Source organism: Castanea sativa, chromosome 5, assembly GCF_040712315.1.
Source record: "Castanea sativa cultivar Marrone di Chiusa Pesio chromosome 5, ASM4071231v1".
NCBI lineage: Eukaryota > Viridiplantae > Streptophyta > Magnoliopsida > Fagales > Fagaceae > Castanea > Castanea sativa.
The window spans coordinates 43270136-43297652 of record NC_134017.1 but is presented as its reverse complement, the minus strand read 5'-3'; the positions used below and the strand labels follow the sequence as shown (position 1 = coordinate 43297652).

The 27517-nt window shown below is 33.0% G+C and overlaps 1 pseudogene; it reads right to left on the bottom strand.

Annotated features, from left to right (window-relative positions):
- Positions 1-394: 394 nt before the first annotated feature.
- Positions 395-11620, bottom strand: LOC142635240 (protein FAR1-RELATED SEQUENCE 5-like; annotated as a pseudogene).
- Between the last annotated feature and the right edge of the window lie 15897 nt (positions 11621-27517).

Genomic DNA, 27517 nt, shown 5'->3' with positions numbered 1-27517 from the left:
TATTTAGTGCTTTTGCCAATATTGTGCTCTTCTTGGATAACATTAGAATTAGCTATTGAAACTTGCAAATAATAGAAAAGAATAATTATCGCATAGATTGACATATTATAGTGGAATGTAACATATCTTACTTTATTTAGGTTTCTAAGTGTTTCAACTTGTCTCGCCTCATAAGCTTTTTTCTGTAAGCCATTGGCATGTTTTTTAGCATGTGCTGTTTTGTTTCGAGATTTACCATTTCTCTTCTCTAATATAGATTTCAACCTTCTCTTTGGACGCCTAATAGTAGGTTTTGTTTTAATCCTAAATTTGTTATCACCTTGTAAGACATCTACGGTAACATCACCATGACCTTTATGCAACTTTCCATATCATTTGAATGACATTTATTTTTCTAATCTCTTGCAAATCCTTCATTAATTTTTCAAAACATTCTTCAGTGTGTTCATAGATTATCTCATTCTCTGCTACAAGCGTAGAAATTTCACGAGCATTGTGACTCAAATGAGAGTAGTGTTTTTCTATCAACTCTTGAGCATTACCTTTAATATCAATGCCATGATTGTCCTTGATAGAACTAGTTTTTGCATCTTACGTCCATCTTTTCAATACATAATGGACGGGAAGTCTCTTAACATTTTATGCTCAACATGGGCACAAAGAATTCCTACATAGCTGAACTTCTTGCAACTACATTCCATCGTAGTATTTGTGGCTTCATATTTAACTAGGTGCCCTTGAATTTTTTGACTATATGTGTTTTTTTATGTGATAGTATCAGATTTATTAGCCTTGTAAATAGTACAATCAACAATCTTCATATGTTCATCTTGAAACATTTGAAACATTTCTAGGGAGTATAGCTCTACAACATGTCTCAACATCTCTACATTATATTGTAAAATTGGTTTTGTTTGCCTCATTTTGAATTCTGCTTGTAGTTCTTGATGTCTCTTATCAACTAAAACTCTAGAGTAATGTCTTGCAAAGCACACAAAATCATGTTTTGGTTTCAAGTATTTATTCAACACGTTGTTTATTAACTCACTATGTTGGGTGTTTTTCATATTGGCAGTGAACATATATCGACCATATACAATAGCCCATTTTTCTTTCACATCAAATATGCTACGCAACCATTTGTTATCAGTAAGACCATATTCCTTAAGCATATAATCCCATGAAACAAGCCATTCATCTTCATCTTCATACTCATATAAACAATCACTAAAATCATTTGCAAATTGCTTACATGAATGAAATACATGATGTAGATTCTTAGCAGCATTCTAATAAATATGCCATACACACAAACGATAATTAGATTTAGGAAATGCCTCTGCTATTGCTTTAGCCATTGCAGCAAATTAATCTATAAGTATAGTTCTTGGTTGCTTTAGTAACATTGCAATTAAAAAAAGTTTCAAACAACCACTTAAATGACTCTTTAGTCTCATCGTAAAGTAAAGCTGCACTAAAGATAATGGATTGTTTGTGATGATTAACTCCAACAAATGGAGCAAATGGATGATCATATCTATTTGTTCGATAAGTTGTGTCAAAACAAATAACATCTCTAAAGTGCCCGTAATCAACTATTGATCTAGCATCAGTAAACAAAATGTTCATGATTTGACCACCATCATCAACTTGTATTGAATAAAAACAAGATGGATCTACCAATTTCATCTTATGAAAGTACTCCATCATAGCAGGTCCATCACCTTTCCTCAAAGCCATCCTCCTCTCATTATGTACATGATTCTTATAGTCAACATCCATAAACCCAAGATTTTCATGACCCCCAACTTGCATGCTCAATAATTCAATGGTTTGTTTTATTGATATTCTAGACCTCTCTGCATCATTTGCAATGGCTTTTTGAGCAGGTGAAATTTTTCTCTTTGATCTTAACATATGTTTCATTGGCGAAGGAGCAAACTAATGATTATGTTGGTCGTGAAAAGAAATTGCATGTAAGATACCATCCTTTTGAATATGACGGGTCATCTGTGCTAAACAACCTATTCGTGAAATTGGGTGATGATAAGATGCATTTTGGAGATGTTTGTCAACAACTTGTTCACCCTCTTTTGAGCAACTAAATTTTCTCCTTATAATTTTCCCCGCATTTCCTCACTTAACAAAATGTTCTTGTACACTAAAGCTGATTTGGTGAGCATATCCTTTATAAAATTCATATGCACTCTCATCACAATCAAATTTCATGCCAATTACTGGAGTATTTGATTTGTTTTGTCTTCTAGGAGTAAGCTTTACTTCAGGGTCCTCTTGTTGATTAGCTATCCAACTAATGAAATCATCTTCTAACACAATTTCTGGAACTTCTACAATTTTCTTGGTATTTCTACTTGGATTATCTGATTTATTTGGGCTTCCATGAGTAGGTTCTACTTGAGCCTCTTCTTGTCGATTAGCTATGCAACTATTGAATTCATTTTCTAATAAAATGGTTTGACTAGTATCCATAATCTATAGTCAAGAAGCATATTCAAAATCAAATCAAAAACAAGGAAAAATTTTATAAACAATATTTATAAAAATGTATTTTAATATTCTGGACCCATTAAAGAATACTCTCAATAAATTACTTACAAACACTACAGTTTTAGAAAGTATGAACCTGTTTTGTAAATGTGAGAATGAATCTGCAATAGTTCCATCATATTTGTACATCTTTCGAGCAGAGTCAGTGTCTGTGCTACATTTGATTCAGAGGAGAGCTAATTTGGTGGATTCAACGAAATAGATGCCATTGAATTATAGGTACTCTCTATTTCAACTTGACTGCCTAGGCTCAACAACATTCAAAACAGAAGCTTTTGATGATGACCATTTTTAAGAGGGCTATGATTCTAAATACTCATTCATTAAACAACTTTGAGTACAATGAGAAGCTCCCTTGACAAGTTAAAGACTCCAAATTTTTAATTGATCAAAGTTTGTTGGTACTGAATTAGAGAACCACAAGAGATGCTTGCAAAAATATAGGGATGCAGAGATTTACTAAAATGAGCACTTAAAGAGAACGAAAATAAAATGAATAACATAACATAGTTATGCATTGTGTAGCACTCTACTATAGCGATAATGTTTACATTAATAATCAAACAAAACTAGAAAATCCAAAACTCACATTAATAATCAAACACAATTCATTCAGAAAAAAAAAGGATTAAAAGATTAAATTTATTTATTCATGAATAAAACAAAGGGAAACTTAGTTTTGATCGGTGAAGTGGCGGAGCAACATACAAGAGGTGGCTTTGAGCAACAGAACTAGGTGGGCCGGTGGAGGAGACATAAGAGGATTTGAGGTGGTGGGCTAGTGGTGGAGACAATACAGAATTTGAGGTTGGCCGACGGTGGAGACAGGAGGGTTTGGGTTGGCCGGCCGGTGGTGGAGACAAGAGGCTTTGGGTGAGTAGTTGGACCTGGCTTTCTAGGTTACAATTTAGAGAGAGAAGTCAATGAAAGAGGGAAAGAGAGTAGAGAGAGAGAGAGAGAGAGATTATATGTATAGGTTCTTTCAGGTTTTTAGTTTTTAAGTAGGTAGTGTAGTTAACTAAGGTTAGTTGGGTGAAGTTTACTTAAGTAATCATGTGCAATGCACATGCCATTTTTTACACATATCAATTTATTATAACAGTTTGTAACTTCAAGACCGTTTTTGTAGCTAAATTTTGTCCTTACGAATATCACTTTTTTTTTTTTCTTCTTTTGGTGGAGGAGACAATCTCTGTCAAATTGAAGAATCAGAGATACAAAACCAACTACATGTGTGAATAGCAGGAGAAGGTATTACTATTGGGTAGGGTGAACCCTACCCAATAGTACTCTAAATTAAATGCACAATTTGACATATAAGAGCACAGCAGCTCTTTTTTCTTTTCTTTTTTAATTTATAGGAGAGCACAGAGTAAGATTTGATGGTAGCCATCCATGGAAGTTCGTCGTTGAGGCTATTCTATCATCCAGCCAAAAATGACTAAAATAAGATTTTGTACTGCTAGTTGTGCCTAAGTTTCCATGAGTATTAAACCAAAAACTTTCACTGGCGTTGTATTTAGGGGTTTACTCTTAAGGTATATGCTAGTAAATTATTTTTAAAAATAAAATTTATAAAAAAATAAAATAAAAATAATTAACAGTTTTGACATTTTTTTTTAATTCATAATAAAAACGTTCTTAAAATAAACACCCTTGTATATATAGCACAATTGTCTGGGAGAGGAAGATAAATAACAAGAATATATATAAACGATTGAGTTAATTTCAACCTGCAGTGAAGTTCACAAAACTTTACTAGATAAATTAATACGGATCCCATGAGACGTGTGATGTATAAGTGGGTATCATAATTCATAATTCATAAAGAAAAAAAATTTCTATGTATTTAGAAGAAGACAACTTCAGAAGCAATTCAACATATACGGCACACAGTATGTAAGAATAAATGACTTTTAAAAAAAAACACTTAAGTATCATTATTATTATAAAATTATTATTCAGTTGTATTTTCAGTTCCCCCGGCTATATAAGAATATTTTTTTATTAGTATAAGAAATTTAAATATGACCTATATGAAGACGTGGGCTGCATCATCATTCATTATGGCAAAGCAGGTTTTGTTGCTGACTTCGAAATTTTAGAATACGTCATTATGAGAGTCCAGGTTGCTTGTTAGTTGTTTGTGGTATTAAAGCACATTGTCGTTAGAGTCAGGGGTAAATTTTACCCAAATTCAATCAACTATTTATTACCTACTTTTCTCAACAAAAAAAAATATATATATATATATATATATATATATATTTATTATCTACTTAATTTGGGTAAGTCTTGATCTAATCTCATAACATTTTGGTTAAATGGATAAAAACCTATTGGGCAATATAATTATTAAATAAGTATTAATGGGTTAATCTACTGTGTATCCACTAACCCATATAAAATTTAATACATTAAAAGAAAAGAAAAGAAAAGATAAAACCCTAACTTAACCTACATTGCTTAAAAGAGTGTGTTATGTATAGTATAACTTACCCCACCCTCCCTTAAAAGTTACCATGACTTTTGAGTGGAGTTGTGGTGTACCTTTGTGTTAGAACCTCTTTCTTTTTCTCTCTCTCTTGTGTATGTGTTTGTTTCTCAAAAAAAAAAAAAAAGTAATTGTCCCACATTACTTAAGAGAGTGTGTTGTATGTAGTATAACTTGTCTCACACTTCCTTAAAAGTTACCATTGCTTTTGAGTGGAGTTGTGGGGTGTCTTTGTGTTAAAACCCCTTTTCCTTTCCCTTGTGTATGTGTGTTTGTTTCTCAAATATAAAATAAACTAGCTTATAACCCGCACAATGTGCGGGACACTTTTATTCATTACAAAAGACAAATTGTAGGTGAAAATTTAAACATTTTAGAGTTAGATAATACCGAAAAATATATTTTAAAAAAACTTGCAAGAAAGAAAACTATGAAATCTAATCTTGAAATAGACCAAAAAAAAAAAAAAAAGTCTTTCTTCATCACACATGCACTCAAGCACATCAAAGAAAGTGATTCTTTTTTTCTTTTTTTTCTTTTAACTCCAAGAGTTAATTATTTCAACCATGTTCCAAATTTCGAAAAGATATTCAAAATAAATTCAAGGTGGTCCAAGAGAGATAATAGGTGTATTTGTTTTTGCTAGAAGCAAGTATCGGTGTCTTCAACTAACAATAATTAATAATTAAAATATCATGAAATTCAAATCCTATAGTAGTAATCTATGAATTACATCAAACTACAATAGTAAGTAGTCTCACAGAAAAAAAAAATTAAAAACAAAAGAATATTGCAAGGAATGCACCAATTGGCAAAATTTTAGACTATGTAAAGATGAAGTCTTTACTTTCATATATACAAAGTCATTCTATCACTTTAACACCACAAAAAATACCATAACTCCTTATCTTTGTTAGACAATTTTTTTGCGAGAAAATAAAAACAAATAAATTGAATAGTTCCTTCATAATTCAATAAGAATATCATCAATGTACAACATAATAATTCCATACATTCTAAAAGAAAACATCGGAGAGAAAATTTGGATTCCATCTTACTTTTGTTGTTGAGTTTGAGCTATTTGTCTTAAAGCTTTCCTCTTTGTATCCTTGCACTTCTGCAACATGCATATTAATCCAATTGAAATCCCTTTCTTGGTATTGAGCAATGCGAATGAGGGGTGCTTTACTCTTTACCATCTACCTAATTCTTTATAATGGTTTTCAATTGATTTGGACATCAATCATTGAACTATTAAGAAAGATATTTATAGTTACATATCTTTAAGTTAATCAAACCCAAAAACAACTCTACGTAAGCATCGTGCGATATCAAATGTTAAAACACAAATGTAATACACACACACACATATCTAACTCCATCTAGAGCTTTGGTGTGATTCCTAATTGACCAAGCCATCTGTTAAATCTAACGCATTTCTAATATAATTATGCACCCCAATTTTTAATTCAATTACCAATTTGTTGCTATCCTATCTTTGTAGCTCTTTGAATCATCCTTTTATTCTCTACCCAAATAATAAATCATTTGTCCCTGGCTAGGATAAATAGAGGTATTCAACTTAAATAACTAAAAATCACTATAATGTAGCCATTAAAGTTGGGTATAAAAGTCAAGCATCCATACCAACTTGCAGATTAACTATCACAATACTTCAATACATTGACTTACTAAACAAAATTACTAAACAAACATACAGCTGTAATTTTTTTCATTTGGTGTTCAAGTAATAAACTTGAAATAATTTTTTTTTTCATACAGTACAAAAGAAAAGGGATCGAATGAGGTAAATAGCATAATGAAATAGATAAATAGTACCTAAAAGAAGCACTAACAGAGAACACAATATTTTATAATTGTGCACTATATATTCTCTTCAGTGGTTTCATCTCCTCCCCATAGGAAACTCCAGGATCAATATAACACTACTGAAAGTCTGAAACAAAAACAGAATATCATGCACCTTTGTCAAATTGTAGTACTTTCAAAAAGTAGCAAGACCAAATACCATACTTTACTAAAAACATAAACCAATATTGTGGCTTCTTCAATGTGTGAACCCCTTTATTTATAACCTTTTTCCACCCATAATTCTCTTCCAAAATAGACCTTAAAGTATAAGAGGATTAAGAAAACTGACCAAAGAAACTTGGTACATTACACTATGAATTAGGCAAAACAAATACTTCTATTATTCACAAATTGAAAAAGAAATCATTTCAATTGAGTTAAGTCTTGTATAAAGCCTTGAATTATTGAATTTTCTCATGTGTGCATGATAGATTCTCTACTTGATCATCTCAACTTGCTGAAATTTCATGGTATTTAAATATTATAAATGGTTGCAATTCTCTACTTATCACCACAATTCACAGATTAGCAAAGTAAACTAACAAATTTAATTTAAACAGAACAATTTAAAACCTTCAAAACTGGTTACAATTCCTTTTACTATTGTTACACTTTTGTTTCATAGTACTAAAAAGATTCTCAATGAATTTTCAAGAACAACATACAACATGAAAAACCCAAAAAACCAAATATTGTACACACCAAAACCAACACCTAGGAATCTCTCATATATATTTTTTTGATAAGTAAATCGCTGAGAAAATTATTCTCTATCATAACATACAAAGTAATCAATTTTGTACAAAGAACATTATACTTTCAGATTTAACAATTTGAAACACGCAAAACCCAGAAAAACCCAATATCAAAAATAACAAAATCATGACTTAAAATTATCTTTTAAAAAAAATATCGTCTAAAATCTACAATGTATAAACAAAATAACAAAATATTTTTTGATTTCAAAACCCCACAATTTCAATCCCCCTTACAAATAAGGGAACATGTAAGAGAGAAAACAAAACTTGAAAATTAAAGTGAAATGATTTAGTTTAAAGGATTTAAAAGATTTCATTTTGCAGAGGTTTTCCATGATTTCAACAAATAGAGAGGAAAAAGTAGGAGAATATTAGGAAAAAAAATTGATACCTTTGCTTTGATGAAATTAGAGACTCCAGATTGAAGAAAGATTCCACTTCATCTACGCGAGAAAGAAATTGAATGTTTTAAATCCAAAAGAGTCGAATTTAAACAAACCCATTACTAAAAATATCTAAAAATATACTCACATATCAGAATTTCAAATTCCTTAACCCTAATTTCTGGAACCAAACCCACCTGTAATTGTAAAAGTTTGAAACAAATAACAGATCTAATTTGTGGGGGAAAAAGTCGGAAAATGAATAGGAATACATCAATCGAAGTTTTTGTTTTCCTTAATCACAAAGTAGAGTGAAAGATATTGAAAGGAATTTGAACATAGGTTTTTTTTTTTTTAAGCGATGTGATTGCAAAGGGAAGAAATTAGCACAACTTATTTAGGTAAAGCAGAAGGTGTGGTCTTTTGATTCGATTTCAAAGGTTTATCTTTTATCTTTTCTGGGTTTTGGTTTTGCTTTCCTTCGTTTTCTGGGCAACCAAACAGATATAGAAAATAGTAGAGAGAGAGAGACCTGTTGGGAGGCGACATCGGCAGTGCGAGGCTTAAGGAGGATGTGGAGGTGGGGAGGGTAGGATTAGAGAACCACGCAATCGTCTTCGGACACTGCTTGCATCGCTTCTACTTCTGCCGCAACTTCCTCTTCTTCGTCATTGTTCTCTGAGAGAGAGGGAAAGATTTTTTTTTTCCCTTTTTTAATGTAACCCTTCTTGCTTTTTAATTGTCAGACGTGGCAGGGTTAAAAATCCAACCATTATACCGTACGGATTTTTTTTTAAAAAAAGTGTACACGTGTCTGAATTTTAAATAGGTAGTTATCCTATTTGTCAGCACGCCCTTAAATATAGGAACTAACTTTCTCTCAGCTTTGTCTATTATATATATATAGATAAATAACCCATCCACGAACCTAGCTGCTAAACACTTTCTGTTATTTTTTCTCATTGATTTTCTTGGGTTTTATTCACATTTTCTTAACTAGCAAACATATCTATGGCTCTCTTTCTATCTCTCGCTCATTTTTCCGACCAAGAGACTTTCAAAATCTCCTAGCCCTTGGGTTCTGATAATAGATTAAAGGTACAATATTATCTTAGTTTTGGTAGGCACTATCACATATGTTTTGTGTTTATTCCCACACTTACATGTAAATATGAGAGTTTGCAAGTTTTCTCTAAAATATACTCATTACGCGTATTTTTCTCTTGTAAGAGACCTAAACTAATGAGCTAAGCATGCAGACATGAAGCCAAGAGAATCCAAGGATGAAAATCAATTGAGAAGTGGCTTTTTGAAGAATTTAGTGAGTCAAAGAAGTGTGGAAATATTCTGGCATGGAAATATTATGACCAGTTTTGGTATTTTGGTTATATCTTTTTACTCCGATATTAGATTGACTTGATTCTTGCAGCCACAGAAAGAGGACTTAAAGATCTAAAAATTTTTAGTTTACCAAAACTTCAGAATCTGCCATATTAAAGGCCAAAACCGACCTGGAAGTTGACCCACAGTTAAAAAACGGGAATTGACATTTTACATTTTCCTCTTTGGGAAGCATGTATTTTAGGGTTTTGAATGTTATAAATATTAAAGTGAGCCAAGGGCAGCCACGTTTTTTGCTACAAGAAAACCTTATTTTTCATCAATTTTGAAGAGTTTTTATTTTCTATGGAAGCTTAAAAACCTAAGCTAGGGTAATGGGTGAATCTCCAATGTTGCAAGTTGTCCACTATTCAATCCAAACATGTTTTTCACATTTTGATTATTGGAATCAATTGTTCTCTTTTTATAATTATTTTATTAGATTGATATTTGATTTCTAATTCTTTCATAAGTCTATTCTTGAATTTTCTTATTACTAGAATAGGGTTTTATTATCTCTCTAGTAAAACATGGTAATCTTCTTAGCTATTACTTTTGCCATAGTATTGCCTCTAGGGTATGCGATGTTCTTGAGTTTTTCTAGCAAAATTATTATTTTCCATACTAAATTATTGGGACAATTGATAAATTTAATCAACAAAAGAGAGTTTTAATAAAGCTTATTTCCAAATCTTCAAATCGGATAGTTTGTGTGATTACTTACCCGATTGTGTACTAAATTGGATTGGTAATGGATGATTAACAATATTGATGGAAAAACCCTAACGCCCTTGTGATTTTAATTAGTGATTTTACCAAACGCCCTAGTGATTTTACCAAACTTTATTTTTCCTAAGTTTCAATCATATTTTTCTATATATTATTGGTGCTTTTGGCAAGTTCTTGTTTTCCTTTTCTTAGGGGAACGACAACCTTAACTACACTACAACTTTCTTTACAAAATTGGACGACATTAGGTTCCATGTTTCAATTTCTCGAAAAATTGTTGATTACCTATCAATTCAGTTGAGAAAAAAAGAGAAAAATTCAATGAAGTTAAGAGATAGAGGATTCTCTAGAAGAGCATAAATCGCTCAACAATTGGTTGAGATTTTATTGTAATTGCTTCATGGTTGAAGTCTTCTCAATTTTTTCAAGAGGTTCTGAATTTCATTTTTTATTTATTATTGGCTTGTTTGGTTTCAGGGAAAATGTAGGAAATGGTGAAATTTTTTTGAAACTTAGTCAGATCTAAGAAAACATACGAAATTAAGCCTACTCTAAATTTATTTTGTTTATTTGAGTGATTTTCACTCTTAAATGGCTGAATTTTCCTTTTGTTTTTGTAGTTTTCTCATAATCAAATAGTGGATATATCAGTTTTCTCGGGAAAAAAAAAAGATAAAAGAAAAATAGTTAGTATTTTTGTAATTTTCTTTTGTTTTTCTTAGTTTTCTTGGAAACTAAACCATGGGTGAATTTTCCTTTTGTTTTTCTTATTTTTTTGGAAATGTATATTGGTTTTCTAAAAGAAAAAGTTCAAAAAAAATTGAATGTTTTGGTAATAATTCCTTTTTAGTGAATATTTTGGTAATTTGTAAGATTTTGGTATTTGTAAGTATCTATCTAATAATGAGTTATATTGGTGGGTTGAGTCCTACCCAAATTATAATGGGTTAGGTGGGTAAAAGGTATTTAATTTATATTTTTTTAAGAACGAAACCTCATTCATTTAATCATAATAATAACGAATCTTGATACAAGGCTTCCACAGCACGTGGGGGAGAATCCTCCAACCAATACAAATCAGATTCTAAATTTCTAGCATGTTGCGCAAGAACATGTGCTACTTTATTCACTCCCCTCCTAATCTTACTAGTTTTAACCCACTGTAAACCAAACATTAAATGGCGAATATCATCAACCACATTGCCTAGGAATGAATAGTTAGCCACATCTGAAGAAATAGCTTGCACAAAATTGGTATTATCTCCCTCAATCACTACTCTAGTGAAACCAGCATCCTCAGACAATTCAAGCGATCTTTGACATGCCAAAAGTTCAGCTTCCTCACCTGTTTCAACCATCGGCCCAATAGCAGACATACCAGCCATAACTTCACCCCTCTCATTTCGAATTATTGCTCCTATACCAGATTTCTCCATTACTGAAAATATTGCTGCATCAAAGTTTAGCTTATATACCATTGATGGAGGTGGTTGCCAGACTTCACCACTTGGTTGCTATGTTAAACTCACTGTTAAATGCACTTGGGCTTTGCTTAAAGTCCTGCAAAAACTCCTCTGCTCTCTTGTTCAGATTGGTTGGATTCTTCAACTGTCCTCCATATAGTGCACAGTTATGTTGGTTCCATATGAGCCAACTTTGCACCCAAAACAGCTCCATTTCTTCAGTTGAGAGCCGATCAACAAGATACTCCACTAGCTGCAGTACATCTTGGAAATCCGAACCTACCTTCTGCAGTTTCATTATACTCCCAGCCCACACATCTGTTACAGCAGCACAGCCCCATAACACATGAATAGCTGTCTCCGCCTCCCTTGTACATATAGGACATTTGTCTTCATTGATAATTCTTCCCTTCACTAGATTGATCCGTGTAGGTAGAATATCATTACAAGCCCTCCACCCGAAAATTTTTATTTTATTTGGAATACAAAGCTTCCACAAGACCGGCCAAATAAATTTTCCAACACAGCCCCCTGAAGATTCAACCCGATTCCCATTGCCTCTCATTCTTCTTGCTACCTTGTATGCAGACTTGGTAGTGAACTTCCCATTTTTATTTTGCAGCCAACTAATTGAATCTGGAACAACCCTTCTGTTAAGCTGAATCTTGGTAATAGCATCAGCATCTTCTCTATGGAACAAATTCATGATCACATCACTTCTCCATACATGCATATCTGAATCAATTAATTCTGAAACAGCCATCTCATCAACCAACTCATTAGTTGGATGAAGAACTTTATTTGTGGGGTAATTGGGAATCCATTTATCCCCTAACACACTTATTGAAGACCCATTTCCCACCCTCCAACAATAACCCGATCTAAGAATGGGAATTGCAGCCACCAAACTCCTCCACACATAAGAACACCCAGGAGATTCTTTAGTATCAAGAAGAGAGGACCGAGGAAAATACCTTGCTTTGAAGCACTTGTATAACAATGAGTCGTTGCCTTGAATCATTCTCCACCCTTGTTTAGCCAACATCGCTAAATTAAAATCTCTCCATCTTCAAAGTTGAGAGCTTATCCCAGTTCGTCCAATGAATTTTTCTTTCATTACCTACTTGACCCCACCAAAATTTAGCACATAAACTATCCAATTCATCACATAATTTCATAGGAAGTTGGAAAACACTTATAGTCTATGTCGATATAAATTGAGTAACAGCCTTGATGAGAATTTCTTTCTCAGCTTTAGATAACAGCATTCCTTTCCATCCTTACAGTTTTTTCTAGATTCTATCTTTTAAATAAGAAAAGGTGTGGTATTTAGCTCTTCCAATTAAGGTTGGCAGCCCAAAGTAAGACTCAAATTTCATCACCTCCTTAACACCCAAAATCTGTAACATCTACTACTTCTGAACTCCAGTTGTGTTAGTGCAAAAGTAAACAGAGGACTTCTCCAAATTTATGCTTTGACCTGAAGCGTTTGCATATGTTTGGAGAATCTCCACAATAGTCCCCCCTTCATTCTTTATAGCCTGACAAAACAACAGAGAATCATCTACAAACAATAAATTAGTAACTCTGGGTGATCCTGTACAAATAGAGACTCCTTTTATCCTCCATTCCAATTCTACTTTTGCCAACAAAGCTGTAAAGCCTTCTGTACATAACAAAAAAAGGTACAGTGACAGTGGGTCTCCTTGTTGTATTCCCCGTAAGGGATGTACCATACTATAAGATTTGCCATTCACCAAAATAGAGAAAGATGTTGTGGTGACACAACTCATCACCCTCTCTATCCATTGTGTTGGGAAACCCATTTTCTCCATAATCCCCTATAGAGATTGTTATTCCACTCAGTCATAAGCCTTGCAGACATCTAGCTTCAATGCCATGAACCCTTTCTTGCCCTTCTTCCTAGCATGCATTGTATGTACTGTTTCATAAGCCACCAAAACATTGTCTGTAATCAATCTTCCCAGTACAAAAGCACTTTGTGTGGGCGAGATAATATGTGGGAGTACTTGTTTCAATTTGTTTGCCAACACTTTAGAAATAATCTTGTAAATCACATTACATAAACTTATTGGCCTAAAGTCAAACATTTTTTCTGGGTCTTTCACTTTAGGAATAAGAACAATATTTGTGTGATTTATTTCAAGTAACATATTTCCATTATTTAAAAAATCCAAGACAGCAAAAATTACATCATCACCAACTATGTGCTAGAATTTTTGATAGAAAATGGCATTCATACCGTCAGGTCCTGGAGTCTTGGTAGGTCCCATTTGAAATAAGGCTACTCTGACTTCATCCTCAGTAAATTTACTAGATAAGACCACCTTTATATCTTTAGTCACCCTTGTATGAACAGCAGTCAAGCACTCCACCATCTGATCACCAACTCCTGTATGAAATAGAGTGTGAAAATAATCTGTGGCTACCTCCACCACATCTTCTATTTCCTCAACCTACTACCCTTGAGCATTTTTAATACCCTTAATGTGATTCTTCCTCCTTTGTGTAGCCTTGGAGTGAAATTTTTTTGTTTTTTTATCACCATGCTTCAACCAAGAAACTCTAGACCGTTGAGCCCAATAAATTTCTTGTTTCTGGAGAAGCTCATCCATCCTTTTGCTTAAAACAAAGAACTCGGCCTTGCTGGTTTCAGAAATTTCTTCCTCATCAATCTGTCCAATCGTTTTTGAGTCTCTTTGATGGCTTCAACATCCGGATCAGTCCATGCCAAACCCCAACTCAATAATTCTGCTCCACGCGTTTGAATTTTTTGCTTGATGGACTCAAGGCCGTGGGAAACAACATTGTCTCTACCCCATAGGTGATTATGCACCCGACTCATTTATGGCCCAATCCAAAAGCTACCCAACCCGCCCAATTGCCACTCGTATATAGTTAGAGTATATCATCGATCACTACCAACCACAGTATTGCTAGTCTGCATTGATCATAAGGGAGATAGAAATTATTGGTACTATCAACATAAATCAATAGATAAATTCATTGTATAATTTAACAATTATATATATATATATATAATTTTAAGAATTTCACAAAAGATCGACTTCTCGACAAGATAAAGACAAGAATTAAAAGATATGGTCTCATTGATGCTCCGAAATGTCTTATAACATGGAATATAAACTATCACTATCAATTTAATGAAATTGAGGGTGCCCAACTTGAGCCATAAATAATGTCACTTTCTTGAGGCGATAAACACCATTTGCAAGAAATTTTATCAATCAATGTAGCAAAATTTTTAGGCATGTTGTTTCCGAGATACAACAATCAAGCTGCCCTTATTGTTATCTTCTAAGCTTGTGCTACTAAATAAGATAAGAAGCTCTAAAATAGATCTCTCTTTCATACTCAGATAAAATAGTTATAGAAAAAAAAAAAAAACAACAACAACAACAACAACACTACTATTTTTATTTTTATTTTGGTTGCAGAGAATGAGAGTGAAAAGGATAAGGAATAGATGACATTGACTAATAGTGTCTCTCTAATAGGTGAAAGAAAAGGATCTACTTATTAACTTAGTGAATTAATTGTGAGTTACACAAAAGTTTTTTTTTTTTTTTTTTTTGAGAATAATGGGAATATATAGGTCAAGTAAATATAGATAATTGTTATAAAAATGTGAGTTTAATAAGATTATAATTTTGGCGTAAATGCGTTTTTGGTCCCTACATTTTGGAGTCATTTCTATTTTGGTCCCTACATTTCTATTTTACTACTTTTAGTCCCTAAAATGAAAAACGTGTTCCATTTTGGTTCTTACCATCACTCGCTTAACAGAAATATCCTACATGGCAAACAAATTGTACTGTTAGCATAGTAAATGCTGACGTGGCATTTAAAATAATATTAAAAATTCCAAATGAGCATCTAATTTTTGTTTAAAAATTAATGTATCAATTTTATAAAAAAAAAAAAAAACAAAGTTTCAAAAAAAAAAAAAAACAACAACAACAACAACAAAATTAAAATTCAAAAAATACATAAGTTCATCTTCATTAAGAAGACAATGAACACAAATCCGGATTTTAAATATAAGAACACACACCCAAATTTTCTAGCATTTTCTTGCCCTTTCTTATCAACCAAACACAAAAACACAAACAAACCCCGACAACCAATAGACTCAAGGTAGTGAAGAACTCCATCCTTGAACTCAGATTGGATTTAAGAAAAATTAAGATACTCTTATCCATTTTCTTCCGAACAAAGTTTCAGTTTCACAAAAAAAAATAAATAAATCTGACAACCAACCAAATTTTTGATGTCAATCCTAAGATCTAAAAATTTTTCACAAACCCAACAAATTCTCTATCAAAAATCCAAAAAATTTCTATTCACAAACCCATATTATCCCTTTTCAAATTATCAAAAATCCAAAACAAATACAGCAAACTCAACCCTGATAAAGAGAGAGTGAGATGAGAAAGTGAGGAGGGAGAGGGATTTTAGATCTACCTGGAAACCCACATGATGGTGTTGGCGGCAACGACCTACCACCTCACCACGCTCCTTAACCTCACCCTCACACTCACGGCCACTCTCACTACCAGCACTTGCAAATGATTCTCGGCGATAGTAGTGGCGGCGACAAGGACCATGAAATTGAAGTCAAAGTCAAGGCTCCCGAGAAGTGAGCTAAGACGTGGGTCTAATACAAGAGCCGAGACGTGGGTCCAAGGCAAAGTCGAACAAGCACTTGTGGGAGCAGATTTCATCGGAGATGAGAGAAAAAATGATTCGATCGATCACCCATTATGTGCACCGACAAGCGGAGGAGCTTGCTTAAAGAGTTCAAGAAGGTTAAGCACCAAGATAGAGGGACAAAAAAAAAAAAAAAAAAAAAAAAAAAAAGAAGACAAAAGAAAGAATGGGAGGTGGAGAAACTAAGAGAATGATTTGGGGTAGAAGAAGAAAAAAAACTAAGTACAAACAAAACAGATATAAATTCCACCATTCTTTTTATTTTAATTATGTTTTTTTCTTTTTTATAATTTTTAAAATTGATAATTTTTTTTTAACTTAGATGCTGACGTGGATGCTAATGTAGCATTTTTTAATATTATTTTAATAGATGTATCAGTATTTACTATGCCAACAGTGCACTCTGTATGCCACGTAGGATATTTCTGTTAAGTGAGTGACGGTAAAGACCAAAATAGAACGCGTTTTTTTGTTTTAGGGATTAAAAGTGGTAAAATAGAAATGTAAGGACCAAAATAGAAATGACCTCGTAATGTAGGGATTAAAAGCACATTTATGCCTATAATTTTAAATAAAACTAAATCAATGAGTAAACATTCATGGTCCAAAATTTGACTATAGAATGAATGGAGAATAAAATTAAAAATATTATTCTTTTTGTGAAATACTTCAACAAAAATAAAGTTTCTATATACAAGGATGCTAGAAAACTTATACCAGCTTGTATCTTTATTTATCTAATTAATTTCTTCTTCAACCTAACGTGACTTTGGAACGACCAGTTAGATTCGTTGCAAGATGGATTTGAGCAAAGCTTATGATAGATTGCGCTGGAATTTTATTGAAGCCACACTTCAAAAAATGGGTTTTAGCCAACAATGGATTCAATTGGTGATGCAATGTGTCAAAATAGTGATATACAACATTTTAGTCAATGGAGCTCCTACAAAAAAATTCAAACCCAATTGTGGTATAAGACAAGGTGACCCATCATCACCATACATATTCATTGTTGGCACAAATATTCTTTCATGCATGTTGCAGGATTTAGAAGCTAAAGGCATGCTAAAGGGAGTGGAGAAAAATAAAGGAGGGCTACCTATTTCACATCTCATATTTGCGGATAACATTATCATCTTCTTCAAAATATCCAATCAAACTATAGACAAGCTAAGCCAAACTCTTCAAAGCTTTTGTGAAATGTCAGTTCAAAAGGTAAATGGCACCAAATCCGTCATGGTAGTTAGTCCCGACTGCGATGAAGCTATAAAAGAAGACTTAGCCAGAAAGTTGCAAGTAATAAACATTAAAACAAAGAATGGGAAATATTTAGGGATCCCGGTGAACCAGCAACAATAAGGAGAGAAATTGGCAACCAAATCATTGATTGGCTACAGAGTAGACTTCAAACTTGGAAAGGTAAACTCCTATCATCAACTAGGAAGCTAGCTCTAATTAAATCAGTCGTGCAAGCTATGCCAATATATTCTATGTAGATCCATAGATTAGGAAAAGATACATACAACAAAATTGATAAAATCTTTAGAGATTTTTGGTGAGGAAAAACCGTAGAAGTAAGGAAATTGCATACCATAGCATGGGATAAAATTTGCCAACCTAAGGAAAAAGGAGGTGCAGGTATTAGGAAGATAGAACAGTTCAATCAAGCCCTCCTAGCCAAACAATACTAGAGAATAGCTTAGAATCCTCAATCACCACTAGCCACTACTCTTAAAGATACGTATATTCCAAAAGTTCCTAACCTACGGGGTACAGAAAGATGTCCAGCTACTGCATCCAAAATATGGAAAGGAATATGGAAAACAAAAGAAACACAACTTTCAGGAGATAAATGGCAAGTAGGAATGAGAGATAATATTAAATTAAGGAATCCTATGGTATAAACCTTGTAATGAAACAACATTGTATGAATACCAACTTGACAAAGGCACAGTTCGAGATCTTATGAATACTTGGAAAGCTAAATTTATTGCATTTATATATGACTTAAGAGTAGCATGAGAGATCATAAATACCCAACATTCAAAGTTTGGAGCTCCGGATAAAATTTTATGGTCTCATTCAAAGAAAGGGATATACAAGGTTGATGAGGGATACAAATTAATTACTATGGAGGAAGATGGGATAACTAATCATGGTATGGATGGAATGGGTTGAAAAAAAATCTTTGGAAACTAAAAATCCCATATAAAACCTGTATGTTCTTATGGAAACTTTTACACAACAAGTTACCCACTAGAATGGAGCTAATCAGAAGACAAATAATGACAAGTCCCAAATGTGTAATGTGTGATCAAGAAGATGAAATCTTCTTCTCAAATGTCCTTTTGCTAGAGCTTTATGGTTTGTCTCGTCTTAGAACATTCGATTTGATGCAATTCCATTTGTTCAACAATGGTTGATAACAACTCTAGAAAAATATGGAGCAGGTAATGGACAGGAAGATAAAGTTCTAAAAGATATTAGTGCCGCTCTTTGGGTCATTTGGACAAAGAGAAACAAGGTTATCTTTGAAAATAAAATTGCCAATGTTTAACAAGCCATTTCAAACACCAAAAAACTCTTGAAAGAATGGACCACAGATTTAGATGAATGTCTCCGAAATGGTTCGACAACCGCATTAAGTGCTAAAAACTAGATTTCATGTCAAAATCAGAATTGGTAAGTCATAATAATATTTGACACAAAAAAGCATTCGCACAAAGCTAATTGGAATGGAGGTGCCTTTGTAAAGGTTATTATTCATGGCACTCTTGCAATGATGAGAACAACCAATCATCCACAATTAGAGAAGCATTATATGAGGCATGGAAAGCAAAGTTTTAGGGAGATAATCCTTTTTTCTAAAATCAAATTAAGGAGTGAAGCTAATTTAGACACATTGCCTTACTAGCTTGGAGAATGTTCCCATCATGGATGATATTGCAACATGATGATTAAGGACTTTCACATCTAAGTTTCTCCTCAACTAGTTTTCCAAGAAATTTAGGGGGTATTTAGTACACCCACTCAAACACATATTTTCAATTTTTAAACAACATTACACGTATTTCACACATTTTTTCATCCATACGTATTTAAATATATGTTTTCAAACAACAAAACACATATTTTTAAGTGCATGCACCAAACATCCTTTTAGGAACTAGCAAACATGGCGACTCTAAGTTTTACAAGGCTCTCTTGGATGTGATTTTTTTTTTATAAGATTCGTTGCAAGATGAGTAACAAATAAGGACCTTAGAGTATATTTCATAAATAATAAAGCAAGGCGTGTTGGTTATAAAAATATTTCCTAATTCGTCATTATTGTGACAAGAAAAATAGGGACGCAACACCTGTAAAGTGGCAACTATGAAGTGAATTGTGCAATACACAAGAAATGCAGCAGTTACTAAAATTTGTAATGGTGCACGGATCAAAGACAAGTGGAAATAAGGACGTTACAAGCAACATATAGAAGCATGACAAGTGGCATTAGGGCATTGAAGCCTAAGAAGAGTGGACCATAGGGAAAGAGTAACTGTCTCGATAACAATTAGAGGCCTCAAATATAAATAAATGACTCATTTTTAAGGGGGAGAAAAACAAACAGCTTCACTAAAAAAATTATTGTATAGAAAATTATTATCTTGCTATTATATGTCTTTTGTAGTTTTTTCTTAGTTCGTAGAGTTTGTAAAGTATTCAATCAATTAAGTATTTAGGTTTACTTCTTGTTTTTTACTCTGTTAATCTTAATTATATTCAAATTCCTTTGAATGTAATTCAAGTTCTTATTTATTTTTTTTACAAGATAGAATTCTACTCTAGTCTAATTTAAGTATATGTGTGTGTGAAGCTCCCTTTTGGAAATTTGAACTCTGGCCCTTGCCCTCCCCCTCCCCCCCCCCCACACCCACAAGCACTTATACTTGTGGAGTAACCATCGCACCAAGGGTGTGCGGTGATCAAGTTCTTAGTTGTTATCTTCAAATATCTGTCACCAATCATTTTATGTATTCATCAACCTATTAACTGTGGCATTGATAACCTTTCAACATCATGTTTTAGTGTAACTTTGAATATACTTATTAGGCTCTCGTAGGTTTTAGCATCACTCATATCTCATAATTCATATCTCAATTTCCATAACTCATAACTCATTCTCACTTCTTAGTTTTAATTATTTATTTTCTTTAACTCATTCCACACCATGTTTGGCACTCTTTACTCACTCTAAAATCCCCTTGATTTTAGGTTTGAAAATTCAAATTTTATCTCAATTGATGGAACCCACTAGTCAGAGCGGCTATTTTCCCATGACTTCTTAACCTGCTTGAAATAATTGTTTTGCTTATTATCTCTTCACAAAAACCCAACCCACTGTTCTGGGGCCTTTTTCGGTTGCTCAGCCACGTGTGGTCCTTTGGAGGGGTGACCTTGCTAGACTCAGGTTCATTTGGGGAGTTACATCCTGGAACTCAACATTAGGCCACGTGGTCCAACGGTTACTGGTGTACTTTTAAGCCTACCAAGCCATTAAAGCCAAAGTCTAAGAATCATGGTAATGGTCGAATAAATATACAATATGCGTTTGATATGATAGCTTTGATTAGTAGTTGAAATAAAGTAGTATTTATTTAGAAGTAAAGTAATCATGTATTCAATGATGTAAATTTAAATATAAGGAAGCAAAGTCACTTACCTTCATATGGTTTGTAGCCTAGCTATGTATCAGTGAGCTGATAAGATTCCAGTAGAATGCCAGTGGTTGAGGCTAATTAAGCTTGCCGCTCTTATCATGCATCTAAATGAGTTTAAGCCTTAGTTAATAGTTGGAATAAAGTAATATGTATTTAAATGTGAAGTAATCATGTACTCAATAATGTAAATTTAAAGATAAGGAAGCAAAATTCCTTATCTTTGTATGGTTTGTAGCCCAGTTATACAGCTTCTGTTAGTTGATGATATCCCAACAGAGTGACCCCAGCGGTAGAGAGGCAGTTTGCCATGATAACTTCAAGATTGAAGGGGAAAAATGGGTGCAACTGGAGGGAGAAAGAGTATGTCTAGCTATGTGTAGGGGTTGGTTAAGCTTGCCCTTCTTATCATGCACTTAAATGAGTTTTCCCCTTGACAATGCTCTTTTAGTTGTTGTGAAGTTATGAATAGTGTTGCCTTCCATGAGAAGGACTTTTGTATGGAGTACTTGTGCCTTTAAGTGAAAGGCTTTGCATAAGATGGATTTGTGCCTTCCATGAGAAGGGTTTTGATATGAGATCTTGGTGCCTTCTAGGAAAAGGGCTTTAGCATTAGATGTTTATGTCTTCCATGAGAAGGGTTTTTATAAGAGAGATAGAGAAGAGTATTGATATGTGTTTATTAGCAGCAAAACAGTAGAACTTCAGAGTGAGAGAGTATGAGAATAGAGTTTCGAAAAGTGTAGTGAGTCATATGTAATTGTATAGTAAATGTATATGAGATTGTGTAAGAGAAGTGGGGAAAGAGATGTTTTGTGGGATGTAGTATTTGTAATATGTATGATATATGGAAGTATGAAAGATATGGTGGTTAAAGATAGTAAAAATATGAGATTATAACCGTTGGAAAAGTTGTAAAGATTGTTTTGCAAGAGGAAAAATTTTGTAAGAGAAGAGTATGGAGGGTATATGAAGGCTTATGAAGGGCATGATGAGCTAAGGGATGAAGAGTTTAGTTCCTGATTTTGAAACTAAAAACTCAAAACTTCTTTAAGAGCTTGAGAAGATAATTAGAGTGAAAGATAATAGAAAGCTTGTGAAAGAGTTGCTCTTCTCCATTTGTCTCTCCTCTGAGGTGTTGATGAAGGGTCCTATTTAGCTTAGTTTAAGGGGGTATTTTAGCAAAGAATCTCAACCAAAATCTGTCCCAAATAGCAATGAATTTTCAGAAAATCCATCTTAAGATTTGGGCAAAAATGGTAGGTTTAGCTTTAAGGTATTCTTGCTATTTTGGGTAAGAGCTGTTGGGGAAAGAGCAGCAGAAAAGGAAGGTATTTTGGTAAGAAAGATATAGTTACTTTAGTTGGTTTTGGTTTTAGCCAAATGTGAAGAAAAAAAAAAAAAAGTATTGCTCAGACTGCTGGGTCAGTTGTCACAGCTGTTCTGAAAAGGCTGTCCCAGCTGTCTAGAAAAGCTGTGACAACTATTATGAAACAGCAATCACAGCTATCATAAGACAGCTGCTACTTTGGATAGAAGCAAATGAGGTCAGCTGGGTGATTTCAGACTGCTGGAAAGGACATTTAGCATTTATTTTATGGATATGGCTGAAAATGGTAAGATCTCTTTCAAGGGAGTCTTGCTATTTTAGGTATAGCAGCTGGTAGCTAGGATTTTAGCATTAAATGACTGATGATATCACTTCCAGCCAGGTGTCAAGTGCTGAATACACTGCTAGGGTTCTACTGGAAATGTTTCCCCTTTTGGGTGTTTGTGTTTTTGGTGCAAGGTTCCATTACAACACATTTCTAGCAAGTAATAGAAGGATTGGTTGAAAGTTAATGAAGCTATAGAGATTTAGTCAAGGCCTCATTATGTTGTGACATAATCTTGATGAGCAAGAAGAGTATTTAATACTCTGCTCTAGCAGCTAGCAGAAAAATATATGGTTTGATTGTGGTAGACAGCAGCTGGGTATGAAAGATATCATGAATATTTTTCATATAATTGGGGATAAAAGATAGCCAATCAGGTTAGGCCATGTGTTTGAGTTGGATTTTAGCTGAAAGTAGTAATAAGATTTAAGTAGAATAATATAATAAAGTTTCTAAATTTGTATAGCAACAGCTGAGGATTGAATGAACAGTTATTTTTCCAGTAGTTAGATGGCTGGGGATATTGAATATGTGTCATATCATGAACATTAAGCTTTAGGAAAAGAGCGATGGGGAATTTTATCACCTAAAGTGCTATGTGATAAGAGATGCTTACCATATATTACCCACTACACACGGACTCGTCAGAGTTCAGAAAGTTGAAGAAAACACGCCAAGCAACATGCTTCTTTGATCAACTTTAAACCGCTAGAGCTTTACTAAACATATCTCTTGGCTCTCCAAATCACGACTCCCAAAGTTTCCCCAAAGAGACTTATGAGCTTGGATCATAAGCCGAAGATAAGATGATGTACCTCGGGTGTTGTTGTCATTTTTGTGTAAATATGGGCTCTTGTTGAAGAAGCCGCTTGCCATTTTTTATTCATTGCTTAAGCGCGATCCATATGTTGATGTTGATAATGTCATGAGTTATGGTCCCAATTGATGAAAAAGAAATGTGGACCATAAATTTGCCTCTTGTGGGCCATGTGAGCCCAATCCATGTAGTTGAATGAGATATGAGCTTATTTTGGGCTTTAAAGAGATTTACCCAAAAAATAAATAATATGTTGATATGGCATGGATTGCCAATGAAATAATGCCATGTGGACCGAAAAAAGAGTCCTCAACACCCACAAACCACAGTTGAGACAAATCCTCTAACGAACCAAAGAAGCCAAACCAAATCACCACTATAAAGAACAACCCAGCTACAAAAAACCAACAACCACCACCCTCTCTCTCCAATTAACCTAAGCACCTCGGCTCCTACCACCATTAATCAACCCAGCTGCTACACAAACTCAACCATTGTTTAGTGTAGAAACCAACAACTATAGGAACCCACAAAACCCAAAAATCACTGATTTTAATGCCACCATAAACCACCCACAAAACAGCAATCTCAACCCACAAACCTAATGCCACCATAAGCAACACACAAACCCACCAATCTTAACCCATAAACCCAATCTTCTGCCTTGCTTCTTCATTGGTTAGTCTCGTGGCAAACCTAATGGATGATACGAGCTGGAGAGGTCATTTACATTCCTTCGATAGCTATTTCTTAATTTATCTTCAATAATTACATTGAACTTAAATAGTCTTCTTAATTAAGACACTTTCTCTTCAATAATCACATTGGTCTTAAACAGTCTTCTTAATTGAGACATTACCTCAGAATATCTATTTAGAAACAAAGTCATCTAATCCTAGTAAGATAAGAAAACAAGAAGATCAAACTCTAACTAAGGTACAAAATAATGTGATTTACGAAGTAATCAAAGATTTTTTTCATTTCAATATCTGCCAAATATTTTTTGGTGATTCTAATCCTTTCTTGTCATAATTTATTTTGTTAGGGTTAATATTTCTCTCTAGAGTTATAAATCTTCTTCTCTTGTCTTTTTTTAATTTTTTTTAATTTTATTTATCATTGTGTTTGTTCTATTCATCAGATCTTTCATTTTTTTTTTTTTCTGTCAACGAATAAGTTTCCCAATGATTATATAGATTCTGAATCCTTTTTGCTTTCCTCCGTAGTGTTTATTTATGAAAGCAAATTCCGAGTATGAAATAAAGATTCACACAAGAAAAGTGATCACAACAATCTCCCTTTTTTTTATGGTCTTTGTTAATATGGTGGTGGGTTACACACTCTTGGGAAGTCTCTCGGCTTTCTCGTTAATTACATATACCATAGTAGAAGACATTTGATTCTAAGATTAGTGAGATCTTTACATTTTTAAACAGAAGAATATATATATATATATATATATATATATATATGCAATCCCATTCATTGGAAAAAATTAAAATCATCACTACAAAAAAGTTTGGGTTTAGGCGGAGTTTTTTTTTTTTTTTTTTTTTTTGCAACGTTTCAAATTTGCTTCTATAAAAGGTATACTACGACATTTTTGCCTAGCACCACTAAAGAGTGGGCATATAGCGACGTTTTTTTAAAAAAAAGCATCGCATTAGCCCAAAACAATAGCAGAGTTTTCTTAAAGTGCCTCAATTGTTATAGTTTTAGCAGCATGTTTCTATCTTGTAGCGACATTTTTATAACCCATCGCAATAATTATTAAACAAATATTTATAGCAACGATTTTAAAAATGTCACAATATACTAAAATAGTAACAACACCTTTAGTGACACATCTAAACCGCTGCAACAGGACAATCTTCCCCAAATTTTTATTCTTCTCGCACATAATTGTGTTTCTTTCTTTTTTATTTCTCTCCTCACACCTCTTCTCTCTCTCTCTCTCTCCATAACCAGCCCACCACTCACTGCCACCACCACCGATGTCGCCATTCCTTCCTCTTTCCTCCTCCATCTCCTCCCCTCACTCATTCTTGCTTGGGGTAAGTTATCTATTTGATGTATAGTTTTGATTTTTGTGAAAATTTTGGTTTTGGATTGGGAGGCTTAACATTTAGGTTCTTTATTTAATTTTTAGTTTTGATTTTTGTGAAATTTGGGTTTGGATTTTGTGGTGTAACATGTAAGTTTTGTATTAAATATTTAGTTTTGATTTTTGTAAAATTTGAGTTTGGATTTGCTGAAATGATATGGGTTTTGAGACTTTTATTTTTGTACGATTAAATATAGATTTATTTTAATTAGTGAATTGTAATAAGTTTCTATTTGAATTTAGAGCATTTGTTCAATTTAATTAATTGAAGGTTTTTACTATTGGTTTTGTCAGGTTTGGATCAGTCTAACACTTGGTCAGCTAATGTATAATTTGTTTTTGTTTTGTTTTGCTTTGTTTTTGTTTTTGTTTTTTTTTTGTTTTTTTTTTTTTTTTTTTTTTTTTGTGTGAAGCTATTGAGCACTATAATTTTAAGGATTGTTATCAGTATGTTGAATGAGGCTTTGGATGTGTCATGTGTGTGTCTATGTATTGAGAGGTTTTTGAAGGTGTTTAATAAAACACTAGCAAAAGGGGTAAATAATCTGTTATAAACCAGAAATTTTATTTTATAATTTCTTATATTTTGAATATTTATTTTGAGTATGAAAAGAGAATATGGATTAGTATATGCTATTGTTAATAATGATGATATAGTTAGTAAGTGCATTGATAATGTTCTTATAAATATTAGACTCTTATTTTGCAGATTAAACACTCATTTATGATAAGTTTGAATTTTTTTTTGAAAATGTGGATGCTTGGCTTGAGCATAGTAAGTAATTTTTGTTTAAATACTTATCAAACTTTGTACTTGTGATGTTGATTGTGTTAGGGTGAATTGTTGAGTTAGAGCAAGCGGGTGGATTGCATGATGCTATAAGGTGGTTTAAATTGATATTGAAAGTATTTGTTTTTGAAATTTTGAATGAATATTTTTTAGTTATATTTGTTGATTTTTTTTTTTTTAAAGCTTGTAAGCATTCTATATTGTGATGTTAATGATTAGTTTTATGGTGGGTTGTTGGAGCAAGCAGATGGCTTGCATGATGTTATAAGTTGATTTAAATTGCTATTGATAGTGTTTATTTATTTTTGAAAATTTGAATGAATATTGTTTAGTTTTATTTGTTGATTACTTTTTCTTTTTTTTTTCTAATGCTTGTAAGCATTGTATATTAATTGGAGCAAGCGGGTGACTTGCATAGTATTATAAGGTGGTTTCAATTAATATTAGGAGTGTTTATTAAAGAAGGAAAATTTGGATGGATTTTATTGAGTTATATTTGTTTGATTATTTTTTTCCTAGTATTTGTAAACTTTTATATTGTGATGTTGATAATTGTTTTGTGGTAAGTTGTTAAGTTGGAGCAAGCGAGTGAATTGCATGGTATTATGAGGTGGTTTCAATTCATATTGAGAGTGTCTATTAAACAAGGAAAATTTGGATTGATATTATTGAGTTTTCCCAATATTTGTAAGCTTTTATGTTGTGATGTTGATATTTGTTTTGTGGTGGATTGTTGAGTTAGAGCAAGCAAATAGCTTGCATGGTGTTATAAGGTGGCTTATGTTAATGTTAGGAGTTTTGATTATTTTTTAGGCTTTAAGCTTCCATTTGTTTTCTATTGAATATTTTATTGATAAAATTTTGATTTTGGTGGATGTTTGTTGTTTAGAATCAATACATATTCTAGTATTTTTAATCTTTACCCGTTCTAGCTTGATTAAAAAAGAAGACCCATATTATTTTTTTTGATCTTATCAATCAAGTGAAATCTCTTGCATGGAGATGGATTTATGAAAAGAAACTCTATTGTGGTCTAGCAAACCAAAAAG